General features: G+C 57.9%; 1 protein-coding gene across 4 annotated transcripts in view; it reads left to right on the forward strand.

The window, feature by feature from the left end:
* CBFA2T3 (CBFA2/RUNX1 partner transcriptional co-repressor 3) overlaps positions 1–16,422 on the forward strand; it is a 77,807-nt gene that overhangs the window by 16,269 nt on the left and 45,116 nt on the right. Inside the window, exon 1 of one of the 4 annotated variants that reach the window (XM_040253682.1) lies at positions 9,493–9,669. The exons of 2 other annotated variants lie outside the window; for them this stretch is intronic. The gene's annotated coding sequence lies outside the window, so the exon portion shown is untranslated. Of the gene's footprint in view, positions 1–9,492; positions 9,670–16,422 lie in introns of those variants that run through there. One more of the 4 variants, XM_040253680.1, reaches the window with a different exon arrangement.

Raw genomic sequence — 16,422 nt, forward strand, 5'->3', positions numbered from 1 at the left:
GACTGTCATGGGGGTGCAGCAGGGCATCCCCCTGACTCAGGAAGCATTCTCTGCAGATTCTGAGGCAGAGAGGAGCTTCAGGCAGGAGGGTCCACGTGGAGGGAGCTGCGGGTATCTGAAGGGCCGCGCAGGAGGTGGACTTTGTCTCTGTCGGGAGTGATGGCACCAGGCCCCCTGCAGGAGAAGGCCTGCGGATGCCCCTGCTCTAGGGGTAATAAACACCCGTTTCAGTGAGATGTGTGTGGGCTTGAGATGGCCCAGCTGGGCCTGCCCCGGGTGTGGAGCCGCCGCGGGCGGGCTGTTCTCACCCTGTCAGGCACAGAGCGCAGCTGCCGCCAGCTGCTCCCAACACAGCTCCCAGTGTGTGTGGCCAGGGGCCAGGGCCAGCGGAGGCCAGGGCATGCAGTGAGGGTGCCAGGCTTGCAGGTGACAGAGACCCTATCCTGGAGCTCAGGCAGGAACCAAGTGTGTTGGCTCAATAACAGGCTTCAGGAAGGACGGGGTGGGACTGGCCTCAGGGGACCTGGTCCAGCCAGCACATGCTCAGGGCAGGCCCTCTCGCCTCTCAGAGCAGACGGCCCTGGGCAGCTCTGAGGGAGCCTCCTGAGCAGAGCAAAGAGAAAGTCCCCTTCTCTGGTCCAGTTCAAAACATCCCAGACAAGGATCGTGACTGGCCCAGCCAGGTCAATGCCTTCCTCGTGGCCCAGTCTGTGCTACCCACGGGCCTTCTGAGCTGGGTACGGCCCCGGAGCCTAAGACTAGAGCCGGCAGAGGGGTGGAGGGGTGGGCTGAGAAGCCATGGGCCTGGCATGGGGCAGCCACGCTGATCATACCCAGCAAGTGCACTGTCAGAACTAACTGCTATTTTCCCCGACTTAACATGCTAAGATAAAATGATAAATCCAAACATGCAGGTAAGAGAAAGGAAGGTGAAGATGAAACGAGAATAATGAAACGTCTCAGAGTGGCATAAAGTTTAAACAAGGTCACGCAGTTGTTCAACAAATACTCTTTGAGGGTGTGGGCCTGGGGACTTGATGGGGAACAGACAGACACTCCCTGCCCCCGGGGGAGAGAGACCAGGGAACAGGTAAACCACAGGTAAACATTCTGAAAGTAGTGATGGACAGGTGCCTCGCGAGTTCACAGGAGGTCCATGGTGCTCCTGACGGAGGATGGGCCTGGGCACAGGCCTGAGAGTGGTAGCAGGGGTGCTGAGACTCAGGCACGCCCAGTGCAGGGTGCATGCCCCCGCAACCTGCCCGCTGTTCTTGTTTTCCTGTGGTCAGACCCCGGGCGATGGAATCTAGTGTTTGGGGAGGTTTAGCAGGAAAACCCTGAAAGTGGAGAAAATTATTACCTGTGCATATGCTTCTTTCGGGTGGGCTCGGTAACCACTTCTGACTTTCACTGTGGCACTGCAACGTTCGTGTAGGAAACATCCTCTGGTACACCAATATGCATGTAGGGATTGCTGGGTCTGTTTACGGCTCTGGGTCATTATGGGTGAAATGTCACATGGCCTGTTTACCGGCACCCTCCACACTGAACATGTTTATTTTTTTTTAATACTTTTAAATTTTATTTATTTGGCTGCACCAGGTCTTAGTAGCGGCGTATGTGTTCAAGTTCCCTGACAAGGGATTGAACTGGGCCCCCTGCATTGGGAGGAGGGAGTCTTAGCCACTAGACCACAGGGGAGTCTCTGGACATCTTCATTTTTCAATGTGGCCATTTCTCTGGGTGGGGAGCTTATCTGGCTCTTTAGCCAGCAGTCCTGAGGTCACCAGTGAGGGTCCGTGTTTTCCTACAGCCCTGGGATCTGGGGCACTTCAGAGAAAGTCTATGAAAACCTTCCTTTCTGACTTCATTGAGAGTCCCTCAGAGAACTGGGTGCGGGAAACAAACAGCTGCCGTGACCAGGTCTGACCCCCACAGCAAGAGCCCGCCTTGCAGCTGTGTGGCTGATGCCACGCCCCTGGGCAGGAGCCACATTTGGGTCTTCCTGGGCCTCCCTCAGTGCCCAGCCCTCAAGAGCCACTTCTGTCTTGGATCCTCCCCACAATCTGGAGGCCCGTGGACCGCCCTTCTACAGCCTCCTTTCCTATGGCCGTTGCCCATGGAATGGCCAGGCTGCTAGATGGGCAGGCCAGGAGGTGGCAGGGTGTGACCAGCCAGATAACAGGGCAGAAGTGAGCAAGGTAGGGCAGTGCAGCAAAGAGGGGCCTAGGCTGGAGTTGGGAGGACCGCTCTACCCAAGCCCCACCACCACCCTTTGTGGGTTCTCAGCCTCCCTGGGTCTCCTCCTTTGCAGAAAGCTGCCACAGGGGTTGTTCCAGGGTTTGGATGAAAGTGCATTTGAAGTGCCCAGTACTGCCCTGCACAGGTGGTATGCCAGGTGGCTGCTCCCCTGCCATGAGAGAGTGACTCTGGGACCACCTAGCCCAGGCTGCACTGGGGATTTAGCTGTCTGGCTCTGCACACAGAATAATTAATGGCTTTGCCTGGAGAACTTGTCTTCCCAATTCTTAAAAGGTGGCCACCATCCTGATTTCTGACAAAGGCTGGCGTAGATAAAAACAGTGACCTGGAGTCAGTACTTGCGAGTCCCCAGAGGCATCTCCCAGGACTCCAGGACTCTCAGGAGCTCTGGGCCAAGTGGAGGGAGCCCCATGGAAGAGTATGGAGTCCATCCAGCCTGGAGGGGGTCCATCCAGCCTCTCTGCTCAGTGGGCAGCTGTCCTTGTGCCCCGCCCACGTCCTCAGTCCCTGCTTGGCCCCGCCCACACACACACACACACACACACACACACACACACACACACACCCGTCCACTCCTAGCCACGCCCACATCCCCTTGTCACTGCTTCTGCGCACACCAACTGGCTTGTGACCATCAGCTCTCACCACCCTTGTTTGTGTTCCGTCTGCGCCCGCCAGGGAGGACGCAGGCGGGGTGAAGTTCCCTGGAGCAACCCCGCAGGAAGGGGCAAGAGCTGCCGCATAAATCCGTGTCCTCCCACCTCTTTGACCCTGGGTGGACAGCTGCTGCTGCTGCTGGTTCCCTCTCCCCTACTCCCCTGCTCTGTCTCCTGGCCTTGACCAAACACCCTCTGGGGGAACCAAATAAGACAGTGCCCCATTTCCCAAAGCCTATCTCTCATTCCCAGAATCCAGGGAGGAGTTGATTTAGGCAGCCCACCTGCCAAGCTGACCCCACCTAAAGGGAAGGCCTGATCCATGGGAAGCCTGCCTGTGCCTGACTTGAGACTGCTTTGGGGTCCTGTTTCCCACAGTGTGGCCTTAGTCCACCCCCAGCCCTCCAGCATCACGTGGTGGAAATGGCAGGTTGCTGATTAATGCAGGCTAGGGCCTGCCTGCCCTTCTAATCCCACCTTGGGGAAGGAGCCAGCCATGGGGGCTCTGGAGCCTGACGCAAAGGGAGACATGAGTAATGGTGATCTCATCTTTATTTAAAGTTTTGCTACTTTGCTCACACGGATTTTGTCATTATTTCTAATATTTTAAAATATTGGGTTAGAATGTGACTTATCGCAACCACTGACGGGGGTCTTTTGATGCCCCTTAAATTCTGCCTCTCAGGTCCCCATTCCAGGAGACTTCATTTTCACAGTCACTCCAGGTGATCCTAATGTATATTAAATTTGAGACCCTCTGCATCAAGGGTGATACTTAATAAGCCAAAGCAGCCCTCAGATGGCTGAGATCAAGACTGCCTAAAAAGTAAGGCATAAAGTCAGGTGTGTTTCATTGCAAGAAGCAGACTCAGTAAAACCAGCTTGAACAATAAGGAAGTGTATTATTGCACTAGAGTTCCAGAAGCAGGGTGGGTTTCAGGGACAAAACAGGTTGCAGGTTGATTCAGCAGCTGAACAATGCTCTGACGGGCCCTATCCCCTCCATCTGTCTGCCCCACCCCTGCATCAGCATCACCCTCGGTGCTGGCCACGGGCCCCCTCCAGACACAGCAGCTTCCTCTTGGCATGTGAGAGTCAGGACAGTCCCCAGAACCCCCTTTCTGCACATCCCATTGACCAGAGTGGGTTATAGGCTTACGTCTGAGCCAAGAATGAGCTTCTTTCTGAAGCTGCAGAAAGGCTGGGGCTGGCCAGGATGGGTCCAGTGCCGGGCGGTATCCTGGAGTCCTGGAGGGATCATGGGCATGTCAGGACGGAGACCTAAAGCGGGGGCAGGGGAGTTGGTGCTGTGCCTGGAAGGTGGAAGAGGAGGTGAGCAACAGTGGGGTGGTGGGCCAAAGGCCCAGGCAGGCAGTGTTCTCCATGGACACCCCAAGGTGTTGCAGATGTAGTTGACAGAGCCCCTTGGTGACAGGCAGAGCTGTCTTTGGGGTCGTGAAGGCAGACACCTCTGCCCCCCAATACAGCCACACCTGCCTTCCCTGCCTGTCTGCTGGGACCCTGCACAGCTGCACTCTGCAGCCCTGATGCCAGGCACACAGGATGACCTCCACAGCCCTCCTGCTTGGCCCTCCCGCTGTGTCTGCCTGGGGCTCTAAGTGAACCTCCCCTTCTGCAGGAGGAGCCACCCCTGGATCCGGGTGGGTTGGGGAACCAAGAGATGCCCCCGGGTCCAGGCATCTTCCTGCTGGAGCCCAAGACTCTTTCTGCTTAGGCTTTCCCTGCCTTTGTGGTTGACTTAAAGCCACAGAGTCTGGTGCCCACACCAGCTCAGCTGATGGCCAGGGCAGGACGCTGCCCACCTGGGCCCTGGTGCAGCCCCTCTTCCCAGCTTCCTTTGCGTAGTCACCCCTCTCTCACTTCCCCAAAAAAGGTCAGTACCCCCTGCTGGGCTTACCCATGATGCCTCTCTGTCTCCCTGCTTGCAGCAAACATACCTTCTTGCAATTCAGACCGTTTCCAGTCTTTGCAACAAAATTGACAGAGGCCCATGAACTTGTCAGCAGACAGTCCTTAAAAATCATTCTTGTGACTCGTCACCCTGAGGTCCGGGGCAGAAAACTAATGGAAGGAGGCCACGGTGGTGTCACTAGAGCACACGAACCTTTCATTGTTGTTCAGTAGCTCAGTCATGTCTGACTCTTTGAGACCCCCATGGACTGCAGCACGCCAGGCTTCCCTGTCCTTCACCATCTCCCAGAGTTTGCCCAGATTCATGTCCACTGTGTCAGTTATGCTATCTAACCATCTCATCCTCTGCTGATCTGTTTACTTGTGTAACTGGGACTTCTTACAGTTGCACAGTAAAAATCTGTATAGAAATGGGATTTGTGTTGCACTCCTTTTCTTGGAAACAAGGAATATGTATGGGTGGATACACAAACTACTCCAAAAAACCGGCCCATTTATTAGGCATTTCTAATAAAAAATTTTACCTTTTATGTTTAATAATTCTCAAAATGTGTAATAAATTCACATTATTTGTATTGGCTACATACCACTTGTAATTAAAACAATAACCCAATCTAGAAGACAAACTGGAACACAAGAGAATGTTTAAACCTTGAGATCCCAATGTCTTTACATAGTTGTGTGTGATACAGGAATCTAAATAATTTCAAACTGAAACTAGGGCAAAATTCTGTTGGGCAGAATGGAAACATACAGTGAGGGGGGAAGAGGCTATGTGAAAAGTCAGGTGTCAGAGAAGCAGGCTTTATACATTTTGGAAAACAGTTCTTTATTGGGTGTGTGTCTTGCAAATATCTTCTCCCATTCTGTGGCTTGTCTTTTCATTCTCTTAATAGTATCTTTCACAAAAGTTTTAAATTTTAATGAAGTCCAACTGACCCAATTTTTCTTTCCTGGATCACGCTTTTGATATTGTATCTAAAAGCTCATTGTGTCAGCTTGGAAGTTGGTGAAAATTCAGATGTTAAAAATTTAGTTTGTGGATTTTTAACTGAACAAGGATGGCTATCAAAAGGCTATCACTACTAGACCAGCAGATTCTCTTTTATTTTTAAATATCTATACCTAACAGTGTGGCAGATTTTATCCTCTTGGCAACTATTTAAACTTCTGATGAACATTTCTACGTACAACAGGAATGTATTTGAGGAAGTCTGTCATCACTCAGAATTATTTTGTCTTCTAATATTTATTTATCCGGCTACGCCGGGTCTCGCTTGCCACACATGGGATCTTCTATCTTCCTTGTGGCATTCAGGATCTTTAGCTGCAGCATGTGGGATCTAGTTCCCTGACCAGGGATGGAACACGGGCCCCCTGCATTGGGAGTGTGGAGTTTTAGCCACTGGACTACCAGGGAAGTCCCAGAATTATTTTTACAGACAAGTGGTCTGCAGTGGCTGGACGCCCAGGTTGAACTGGCATGGTGGGACTTCAGCTTTGCCAAAGACCCAGGGGTTGTGCTGAGGCCACTTCCAGCATGAGAAACCAGCCCAGGGGAGGCAACAGGGAGCCCAAAGGGTAGAGCCTGTAAAGCATTCAGCTTCCACCCATGCAGCCGCTCAGAGCCTCTGTCCCTCCACCTGTAATGTGGGGGCTTCAGGAGCATCTGCCTGACAGCTGAGGGAGAGTTAAGTGCTCAGCTCAGTGCCCACCATCAGCAAACCCTCCTCAGTGTGACAGCTCCTGCCATAACTCACCATGACTGTTGATGAGGTCAAACTGGCCTGGCTGTCCCTCTGACCACTCAGCACAGGCCTCAATCCTCCCAGGCAGGAACTCAGGAGCCTTCAGGCCGGCTCAGGGCCTGAGTGCGTGGTCTCTGATGATTTGTTTTATTCCTGGCGTTTTGAGATCTGCCACATCTCCAGTGGTATTCAATACCCTGCTTAAATCAGTGACGTTGCAACTGGTAATTTAACACAAAGAACTGACAACCATGTGCTGTTTGCAGGGGATGAGATGCAGCAGACCCCAGGCTGGGCCCGGCTTCTGCTAATGCTCCGTGAGAATTCAGTGCTTGTCAGTCGGTCCATCTCCCTGCCCTGTTGGGAGCACCAAGGTGGGCTTCAGGGTGTCTGCTTGCTGCTCAATGCCCCACCTGGCCCACTGGTGGCTTGTTAACATTTCTGAAATCTAGAGGCGTCTTAGGATTATAACCAGGAGAGCATTCTCTTTTCTTAGTGGTGCATAAAATGAGGAGTATCTTAACATCAGCGGTGCTTCAGAGTCCATGAAGTAAGGGAGCTGGTATCAGTGAACCCTGGTGTGTAAAGTCTGGGACGCTTACTTTTAGATCCACATTCTTCTGTGACCCATCTTTGCATGAAATGTTCCCTTGATATCTCCAATCTTCTTGAAGAGATCTCTAGTCTTTCCCATTCTATTGTTTTCCTCTGTTACTTTGCATTGTTCACTTGAGAAGGCTTTATCATTCCTTGCTGTTCTCTGGAACTCTGCATCCCTTTCTCCTTTGCCTTTACCTTCTCTTCTTTCCTCATCTATTTGTAAGGCCTCCTCAGACAACTACTTTGCCTTCTTGCATTTCATTTTTTGGGGGATGGTTTTGGCCACTGCTTCCTGTACAGTGTTATGAACTCCATCCATAGTTCTTCAGGCATTCTGTCTACCAGATCTAATCTCTTGAATCTATTTGTCATCTCCACACACAAGTTCAGGACCATATGCTCTCCCCTGGGACAGGAGGGGTCCACACCTGCTCTCCCCTGGGACAGGAGGGGTCACGTTCTGAAAGTCAGGGGAAGGGAGATGCCAGAAACTTGTGTTCCAAGTAATCCTTCACCACACTTATTTCCACAAGGATAGAGACGCATGAGGTCACGGGCTGGCAGGGGCCACACAGCTAGCTGGTGACCCAGAGACTCTGTCCAGTGCCCATGAGGACGAGGCAGGGATGACCCCCTGCCCAGAGCCTTGCATTGTTTCCACTGGCTTCCTTTGCCCAACTCACCCCGTGAAGGGGGTGGGGGTGGGGCTCACTCAAGGGGAAGGGTGTTTTTTGGCATACTGCTATATTTTTGAACTTGGGAATTGGGGACCTTGGACCTTCACATGCAGATTTATGCCAAATGAAATGTAGATCAGGGCTCTGCTGTTCCGAGTTCTGGACCCTCTGTCTCCTAAGACCGAGACTCTGGGACCCCCAGCTTGTCTCGAGGAAACAGTCTGTGTGGGTTGGGGGAGGCTAAAAAGGGGAATGGCACCGATTTAACAAAAATGTACTAACCGGGCAGATGCATCAGATATGCTGCAAAGCCCTTTAGAGAAAGAGGCAAATAGGTGCGGTGGTGAGGTACGGTGAGGGCTGCAACGCAGGGAGAAGGGGGCACACAGAGGCCAGGGCAGCGGCTGGGGCAGTTCTGCAGACTGAAATTAAACGAATGGGATGCAGATAACGCAGAGCACATGCAAACACCCCAGGCCAGAGGCTGTGATCCCGGGTCCAGTGTCCCCGCACTCCTGCGGGTAACTGGGTCAGCGTGGGCCGAAGGCCACAGGCACTGAGAACAGGGCGCGGCGGGAGGACGCCCCCTGCCGGCAGCGCGCGGAGGCGGCCGCGGCTCGGCCCACGCTGCGGGGGTGGAGGGGGGGCGGCGGCCGGAGGAGGGGCGCCTGCTGCTCTCCTCCCGCCCGGACTCCAGACGCCGCGGCCGTAAAACTGCGAGGCGGGCGCCGCCGACTGCTCCGAGGTGGGTGTGCGCGGCGGCGCGCTCCGCTCCGGGCCCCCACCCGGCCGCCCAGGGCGCGGCCTCAAGAGCCGGCGGGGGTGGGCACGGGCAAGGGGCCCGCCGGCGCGCCTCCCGCGCTCCCTGCAAGGCACCCTCACGGCTTTCCTCACGGCACCCCGCGCTCCCCGCCCACAGCACCCACACTAACACCCGCCCGCCCCACCCCCGGCGCCCGTGCGTCCCAGCACGCCACCCCGCGCTCCCGCACCCTCTGCGCTCCCGGCTCCGCGGCCCCCACGCTCCCTTCACAGGCATCCCTCCCCACCAAGCGGCACGCGTCTCTCTCCACACAGCACAGCGCGCCCACCCCGGCACCCCGCGCACCCGCGCTCTCCCGACTCACACCCGCCCGCGCGGCCCTCACACTCGCACCCGAGCTGCTGGCCGCCGGCTGCGCCCTAGAGCCTCCGGCCCCCGCGGCTGGCCCGCGGCCTCGGCCGAGTTCCCAGGGCGCGCCCCGGGGTCCGCGACCGCCCGAGTGGCTGGGGCGGCGGCGGGCGGAGCCACTCTCCCGCGCCGGCCCCGCACGGAGCTCGGCGCCCCGGGGCGGAGCTGAGCGCGATGGGCGCCGGGCGGGAGGCAGGTGGCGCAGCGGCGGCGGCGGGGGACAGGAGGCGGAGGCGGGGCGCGCGGGGCGGGGGCCGCGGAGCCCCGTGAGACGCTCGGGCGAGCGCGCGGCAGCCGGAGCCGGCGCCCGCGAGCTAAAGGCACGGCGGCTGGACCCGGCGCGGGCAGCGGAGGCCGGAGACCGCCCGGGGCGGCGTGCGCGCTTTGTTTCCGCGCGGGCGGCCGGCGGGCGGAGCGAGCGGCCGGAGACCCGCCTGGGGATGGACCGGGCGGCCGCCCCGCGCGCCGCGGCCCCGCCTGGCGCCTGAGCGCGGTCGGCGCCAGAAGACAGCGCGCGGATTGCCCCCAAGTTACGGAGGCAGGGACTGAGTTCGAAGGAAAAGCCACTTCAGGAACGGGGTCGCGAGAGTGCAATCGCCTCCGGTCCACCGGACCTCTGGACCGTAAGTGCCTCGTCCGTCCGTCCGCGCTGCCGCCGCTGTCACTCAACTCCATCCGTGGCTGCTGTCAGGGTCTCCTTGAAGCCGCACAGAGTGCATAGGCCTCCCGGGGACCCCCCCTCCCCACTTTGCAAAGTTGGAGCCCACAGCGGGGTGGGGCCAGCCCACTCAGCGCCCGCCCACTGACCACCCCCCAGGTGAGCCGGAGCTTGACCTGCTGGGGGTGTGGTCAGACCTAAGGTGGGACCTGCATGTGGAAGGTGGGGAGTCTTGCGGGTTCCCCTGCTTTGCCTGCGCTTCCTGACAAAGAGAGCCCGGGCCAGGTGACAGGGGACCAGTCGGGGGTACAGGAGGTGACCCTAGAAGAGATGGACGTGCCTGTGGCCTGCTGGGGAGGCGGGCCAGAGCTCCCTCTAGCCCCTCCCCTTCTTGTTTTGGTCCCTGGATGTGCCGCCCAGCGCAGAGGCATTGAACATTTTTAGGGGTGAAGACTGCCCTGGGGGATGTCCTGCCCCGGCCCCAGGGTGGGGAGAAGATCTTAAATAACAGCCCCTGGATCCTGTCAGCTCCGGGGCCTCGGGCAAAGCCCAGTGGCAGCAGTCCCACTCACAGGCTTTGGGAACCGTCCATCTGCATGTTGGGCAGGCCCAGAGCCAGGCTGTGGGAACGGCGGGGAGGGAGGTGTGAGCCGACGTGGAGGGACAGATGGCTGGAAATTCAGCCCTAGACGGGCTTACGTGGAGCAGAAGGCAGCAGGGCTGGTGGCAAGCCACACTCTGAGCCGCCAGCTCTGAACACATAGCCTCAGGCTGTCCCTCCTTCCGGCCCCCCGCAAACTGTGTATGTGCTCAGAGGAGTGCCAGACCCCGGCGACCTCCCCACCAGGATAACTGTATTTCCCAGCATTGGGGCTGAGGCTGGCTGACCTCTGGCCTGTTCTAGAGGCCGGGGAGAAAAATATTTCCTTTGAGAACAGAGATCTTGTGCTACTGTGGGGGGTGATCTGAGCAACGGTCAGGCCCCCACTTTGACCGGCAGCCAGGATGCCAAATCATTATGTCTAACTGGGCGTGTGTTTCCTCCCTGGACCCAGAAACAGGAGGTTCCCAGGGCAGCCGCCCTCAAAGGACAGGGGTTGGCCAGGGGCAGAGGATGGGCAGCTGTTCTGGGTCCCTGCATTGCTCTCCCAAGTTGCCACAAGGTTTGAGAAACTTCTTCAGGTTGGGACCCTGGGGGCATCCTTCCTGGGGCAGGGCACATCCACAGAGAGCTGGCACTGTGATGGACAGTAGGGTCTTGTGTGTCACCCAACCCCCACCTCTGCCCTCTGCTTGGAGACCCCCGGGAGGCAGAGGGTTCTGCTCTGTGCAGCCAACAGCCCGGTCCGTAAAGAGCCGGGCTGCATGGGGCTGTGTGGCTGAGCCACCCTCGTACGTGTGAGGGATGAGGAGGGGAGGGGTGCTGAGCGCAGGAACAGATGTGGCACTCGGGGCTCCTGAGAGCTAGGCGGACTCGGGTGGGAGGGAATGTCACATTAGGACCAGTTTTCTGGCAGAATCCGGCTCTCTCTGGAGCTGCCTTGATCCGTGTGTGACTGGGGGAGGGGACATGTCTCACAGGCCCACCCAGGGCCTCCTCCCACCCCGGGCCAGGGAGCTGGTGGATGCGGGGCGGAAGTCCTCCTTGGGGACCCCCGGGGGTGCCCAGGCCACCTGCCAGCCCTCCCTCTGTCACCAGGTGATCCACGTAACTGAGTTACCACCTCCAGGAAATCTCTCTGATTTGGCTGCACATATTTTCATTTCTGCATGACTGGAAGAAATTAATTTTCCTTCCTACGCAAGGATCTGGAGACGCCGGCAGGCTGGGTCAGTAATCTGCAGGATCCAAGCCCGCCAGGCTGCCCTAGAGGCAGGGGGGGCTGGCTCTGAGCGCTGCTGGTTCCTGGGCAGTCAGGGAGGGCCACTGACATCCAAGGAGGCATTTCCCTACCACCCGGAAGTGCCCTGGCACTCTCGGTGGCCTCCCTCCTCTGTCCAGTTGTGTTTGGGTTGGGTGATTCCTTCCGGGCCTGCGGGATGGTGGTTGAATTCAGCTCTTCTGAATTTCCTCACCAATCAGTGTGTGTGTGTGTGTGTGCGTGTGTGTGTGCGCGTGCACACGCGCGTGCGTACACATGTGTGTGCTCTGCGTCCAAAACGGGGGTATGCTGAAGAACTCGCACACAGTAGGTGCTAAATGAGTGCTGTTGTGAGGAGGGTGCAGGCGCTTCCATGGGGCAGCTCCATCCTGCCTGTGGCGTGGCTCTCAGGCTCACGGTCCCTCTCCAGCCCCTGGCAGCACAAGTCACCCTGGGGCATTGCCTAGCCAGGCTCTGTGCTCGAACTCACCACCCCAAGTCTGCAGGACAGCCCTTGGGGGGACTTTCCCTGTTTCACAGACGCCCAGGGGGGTGCACGCTATTGATCCCACGAGAGGAGCTCCAGTGCTCCCTCCAAACAGCAGCCTCCTGGCATCCGTGTCTGTGGGCCTGGCCCCCTGCCTGCCTGTAAGGATTCCTCCCACGCCTGCTGGGCGCTGACAAGGGGTTAGTGCCCCAGATGTCAGCACTGTCACCTGGACACAGACTCTGGCACGTGGGCACAGTAACTGACACCCAGGGCACTCCCTGGGGCTAGGGGCCACGGGGATCAAGGCCGGGAGGATGAGCACCTTCTGCCTTGTTTGGGTTGCAGAGGCCTGAGGCCAGCCCCCTCCCCTTCCCACCACCCAGGGTAGGAGCTGAGGGGGTTGGTGTCCTTTCAAGGCCCTCTGGATGGCATTGGCCATTGTCTGGCTGTTTCAGCAGGGTATCCAGGCATAGCATTCTGTTGGGCAGCTAGTGTCACTTCCCAGACCTGGGGGGTGGGGGTGGGGGGTGGAGGAGGATCCTGAACTCTGAAACTGGTAAATGCAGGAGTGTGGCCACGATCAGACTTACTGGACAGGAATGACCTGGAAGGCGCTTGTCACCCATGGCTGTGTCACTGGACACAGGGTCACCCAGGCAGGGGGCAGAGTCATTGTCACGCAGCCCCAACAGCAGCTCCCAGGCTGGCTGCAGGCTTTGCCCCTCATTTGACCTCAGGACAACCCTGAAGGTGGGCCCCTTGCCATCCCATTCTCCACATGGGAACACTGAGGCTAGGAGAGGCTCACGAGAGGTGGGTGCTGCTCCCATGGCACAGGGGGTGGACAGGCCCCGGGAGCTGTCTGCTGCATTCGGAAGGTGGCCTGGCCCTGTTCCAGGACCACAATGGCAGCAAGAGCTTGGTTTCTGGAAGCAAACTCTGGGCTGGCATCACCCTTGTAGCCTCAGTGGAAAGACCCAGGCAGAGGCCTGGCACTCAAGATGGAAACTCGGGACAAGGAAAGTGAGTCGTGGGTTCCCAGTTCTCGCTTCTAAGTTCACGGCACACACAGGGTGTGGGCTGATGGCTGAGTGGAGCCTCCGACGACCTTTGGCAATAAAACAGACGTTGGGACTTCTGCTCGCTGTAACCGGGGACGCGCCGAGGGCCAGATGTCGGCAGGAAGGAAAGCAAAGATGCATTTAGCTGTGATAAGGAAGCCGCCTCCTGGGGCCAGGGTACCCGCAGCCCTGATCGACTGTCCACCTGCAGGCTCCCAGCCACCGCTGTCCATCCCACTCCCTGTCCACGGATGCGTCTAGCCTCCCCGGCGCCTGGGTGCTCAGACCCCCCGCTGCCCCTGAGGCTGGAGCGTGGTGGACGTGGCAGGAGGAGGTTTGGGAGGATGTCCGGCCCTAGGCGCCTTCTGTTTACTTGGTCAGAGAAAAGTCCACAGCGGGGGTAGGGCAGGAGTCACAGCTGCCGGGGCAGGGCCGTAGAGCTCCTTGTGCACCTGAAGGCCCCAGGCCATGCGTGGGACCCTGAGGAAGTGTTCTTCTGGTGGTCCCGACAGGGGAGGACCCCAAAAAGCCAGAGTGAAGCCAGGGAGGAAAGGAGAGGCTTCCAGCTTCCGGGTAGCGTGTTGAGAGGCTGGAGAAGTGGGGGTGTTCAGGACCAGAGGAGGCTGCAGCTTGCGCCCAGTTTGGGGAGCTTCTGCCCTGTGTATCAAGGCTGTGGGGACGGGGAGGGACACCACCTGGCTTCTCTGAGCTGCTGGGATTTGAAGCCTGATTCCCCTCCTGGTGGTGGCTGTGTGACCCTCAGCACACCACTCACCCTCTCTGAGTCTGTTTCGATGCTAAACAGTCTCAGTGGCTCCTCCCTCTTGGGGTTGTGAGGAAGGTGGATGGTCCTGTGTATCTGGCTGACAGGTGGCTCTAGACGTGGTTGTCACAGGCCCTCCCTGGGGGACACTCAGGGCATCCTGGGTTTCAGTGGTGGGTGTGAGTGTTGGGCAGCTCCATGTCACATCCTGTTGCTCTGATTCCAGCCCACACCCGTGTCCTCCTGCCCCAGGTCCAGGTCCCTGTCCTCAGTGGAGCCCAGACCCCTGTGCCTGCTGACCCCATCCTCATGCTGGGGACACAGCTCAGAGCCGAGCATAGGACCTGAGTGTCCCCAGGGACCATGCTCCACTCCGCCCCCCAACCAGTTCACAGACGAAACTGGGGCCCAGTGGGAAACCGCGTCCCACGGCTACTTGGTGGCAGAGGTGGGATTCCGACTCAGGAACCTCCGTCTTCTCCCTACACCTGAGTCCCCAGGTGGCTGTTATGACTTCTCCTGGGGGCCTTGGGCTTCCCCAGCCTCACCCAGCCCTGCCGGACTCGCAAGCGCAGGGAACCAAGAGCTTTCCTCCCCACCTCCCTGCCTCTGAGGGTCAGAGTGGGCTGGAGGGCAGCATTCCGCGTCCAAGCTGGCTGTATGCAGGGTGGTGGGCAGGGCAGCCGTTCGTGTGCTGACACTTTTACATCTGGCTGTGCAAGACAGGCCCTTCTGCCGCTGTGGAGAACATGGGGCAGGAGAGCGAAGGGCGTGCGGTCCTTTCACCCCCATGAAGAGCAGTCCTGCCTTGCCCCACCAGGCGCCCGTCTCCAGGCAGGGGACAGGATGACACCGCCCTGTAGTGACCCCATCTGCCACGCCCCTGGGAGCCCGCACTGGACTGGGCAGCCCTGCAGGTATTCCTTTTACCCGCGGCAGATCACCACTTGTGAAAGCTCAGGTTGGGGGTCTGAGACCCTCTCCATATGGCCCACCGACCACTGGTCTTGTCTCCCCATGTGGTCTTTGCCCAGATAGCTCCCTGGAGTCCAGCTGTGTGTGGACAGGGAGTCCCTATGCTCTGAGACAGACTCTCTACACACGGCATCACCGTGGACCATTCAGAGACTTTCAGCAGTTTGGAGCTTGTTTGCTTGGCTTGTGATCCGAGTAGCTATTACTGGGTGGGACTTGCCGTGTGTACCCTGGGACCCCCAAGACTGTGACCACAGGAGATGCCCTGAAGGGCAGCTTCTCCCGGGATGCATCAGTCTGCACGGCCTGGTGAGCCGTGCCCATGCAGAGCAGACATGTGCCACTTAGGGTTGTGGCCACGTGGAGAAAAAGGAGAAAAGAAGGAAACCCACATGATTCTAGTGATATGTGTTATTTAACCTGGTGTCTCCAAAATGTTGTTATCTCAGCATGTAGTTGATTTTTTTTTTTTTAAGTATTGAGATCTTTTTAAAAAACACTTTGAAATTCCACATTTGTTTTACATTTGCTTTGAGTCTGAGTTCCAAACAGTCTTGTTGGTTAGCTGGTGACTACCGTGTCAGACAGAGCAGGGCGAGGGCACAGGGAGTCCCCAGTGGCGGCTCTGCTGAGGGTCACTGTGGTGGCCCTGGGGGTGCAGGCGTGTGGCTCTGAGACATGTAGTTGGGGACGGCCGTACAGAGGTGACCAACCACAAACAGGAGGGGCCGGGACCAAACGGGAGGACTGTGGGGCTGGTGGACCTGGACAGGACTCTGGCCTTCGTCCCTGGAATCTCCAGGGCCCAGGGAAGCCCCCTGAGTGGAGCTGAGTGGTGGGAGCTGATCAGGTTTGCATTTTGAGAAGATGGTCCTGGGGGACAGGTGAAGGGAGACAGGGCCAGGAAGAGGCGACATCTGGACACAGGCATCTTGGAGGGTGAGGCCATGTCTAGGAGAAGCAGGCACCCCCCAACTCTGCAGCCTGAGTCTGAGCCCCCAGGACGGGTGGAAAAGCCCCCCACCATGTCCAAAGGTCTGGGTGTTGATAGAATGGTCTAAGGCAAGGGCGTTTACTCATGAAAAGCTGTTCTTCCCAGTGCCCTGCCTTTCCCTCTGCTTGGTGGCAGAGAGGAGGGCAGGGCAGCTGCAGGGAGGTCCCTAGGAAGAGGGGAGCAGCTCGCTCCAGGGACCACAGTGGACATCACCTTCCATGGGAGCCCTGTGTGTGAGTGTGCACGTGAAGGGGTGCACACAGGGCAGGTAAGTATGTGTGCAAGGCTGTGAAAACCAGGCAGAAGGAGGATGTGTGATCTCCCTGACTGTCCCTAGGGCAGCTGCCCAGGACACTCATAGAGGAGCCATGTGACCCGTCTAGACGTCCACACTCTGATGGCTGCAGCAGTGCGTGTTGTACCGGATCCCACCTACGCATCCCAGCCCAGCTGCATGGTGACCCCATGAGCGCTTGTGAAGGGTGACCCAGCTCACACATACATAGACAAAGACTATCCCTGAATGCCTGTCACTACCCACAGACAAGGACTGTCCCTGGCCACCTGTCACTA

Source organism: Oryx dammah, unplaced genomic scaffold (assembly GCF_014754425.2).
Source record: "Oryx dammah isolate SB20612 unplaced genomic scaffold, SCBI_Odam_1.1 HiC_scaffold_13, whole genome shotgun sequence".
NCBI classification, from domain to species: domain Eukaryota; kingdom Metazoa; phylum Chordata; class Mammalia; order Artiodactyla; family Bovidae; genus Oryx; species Oryx dammah.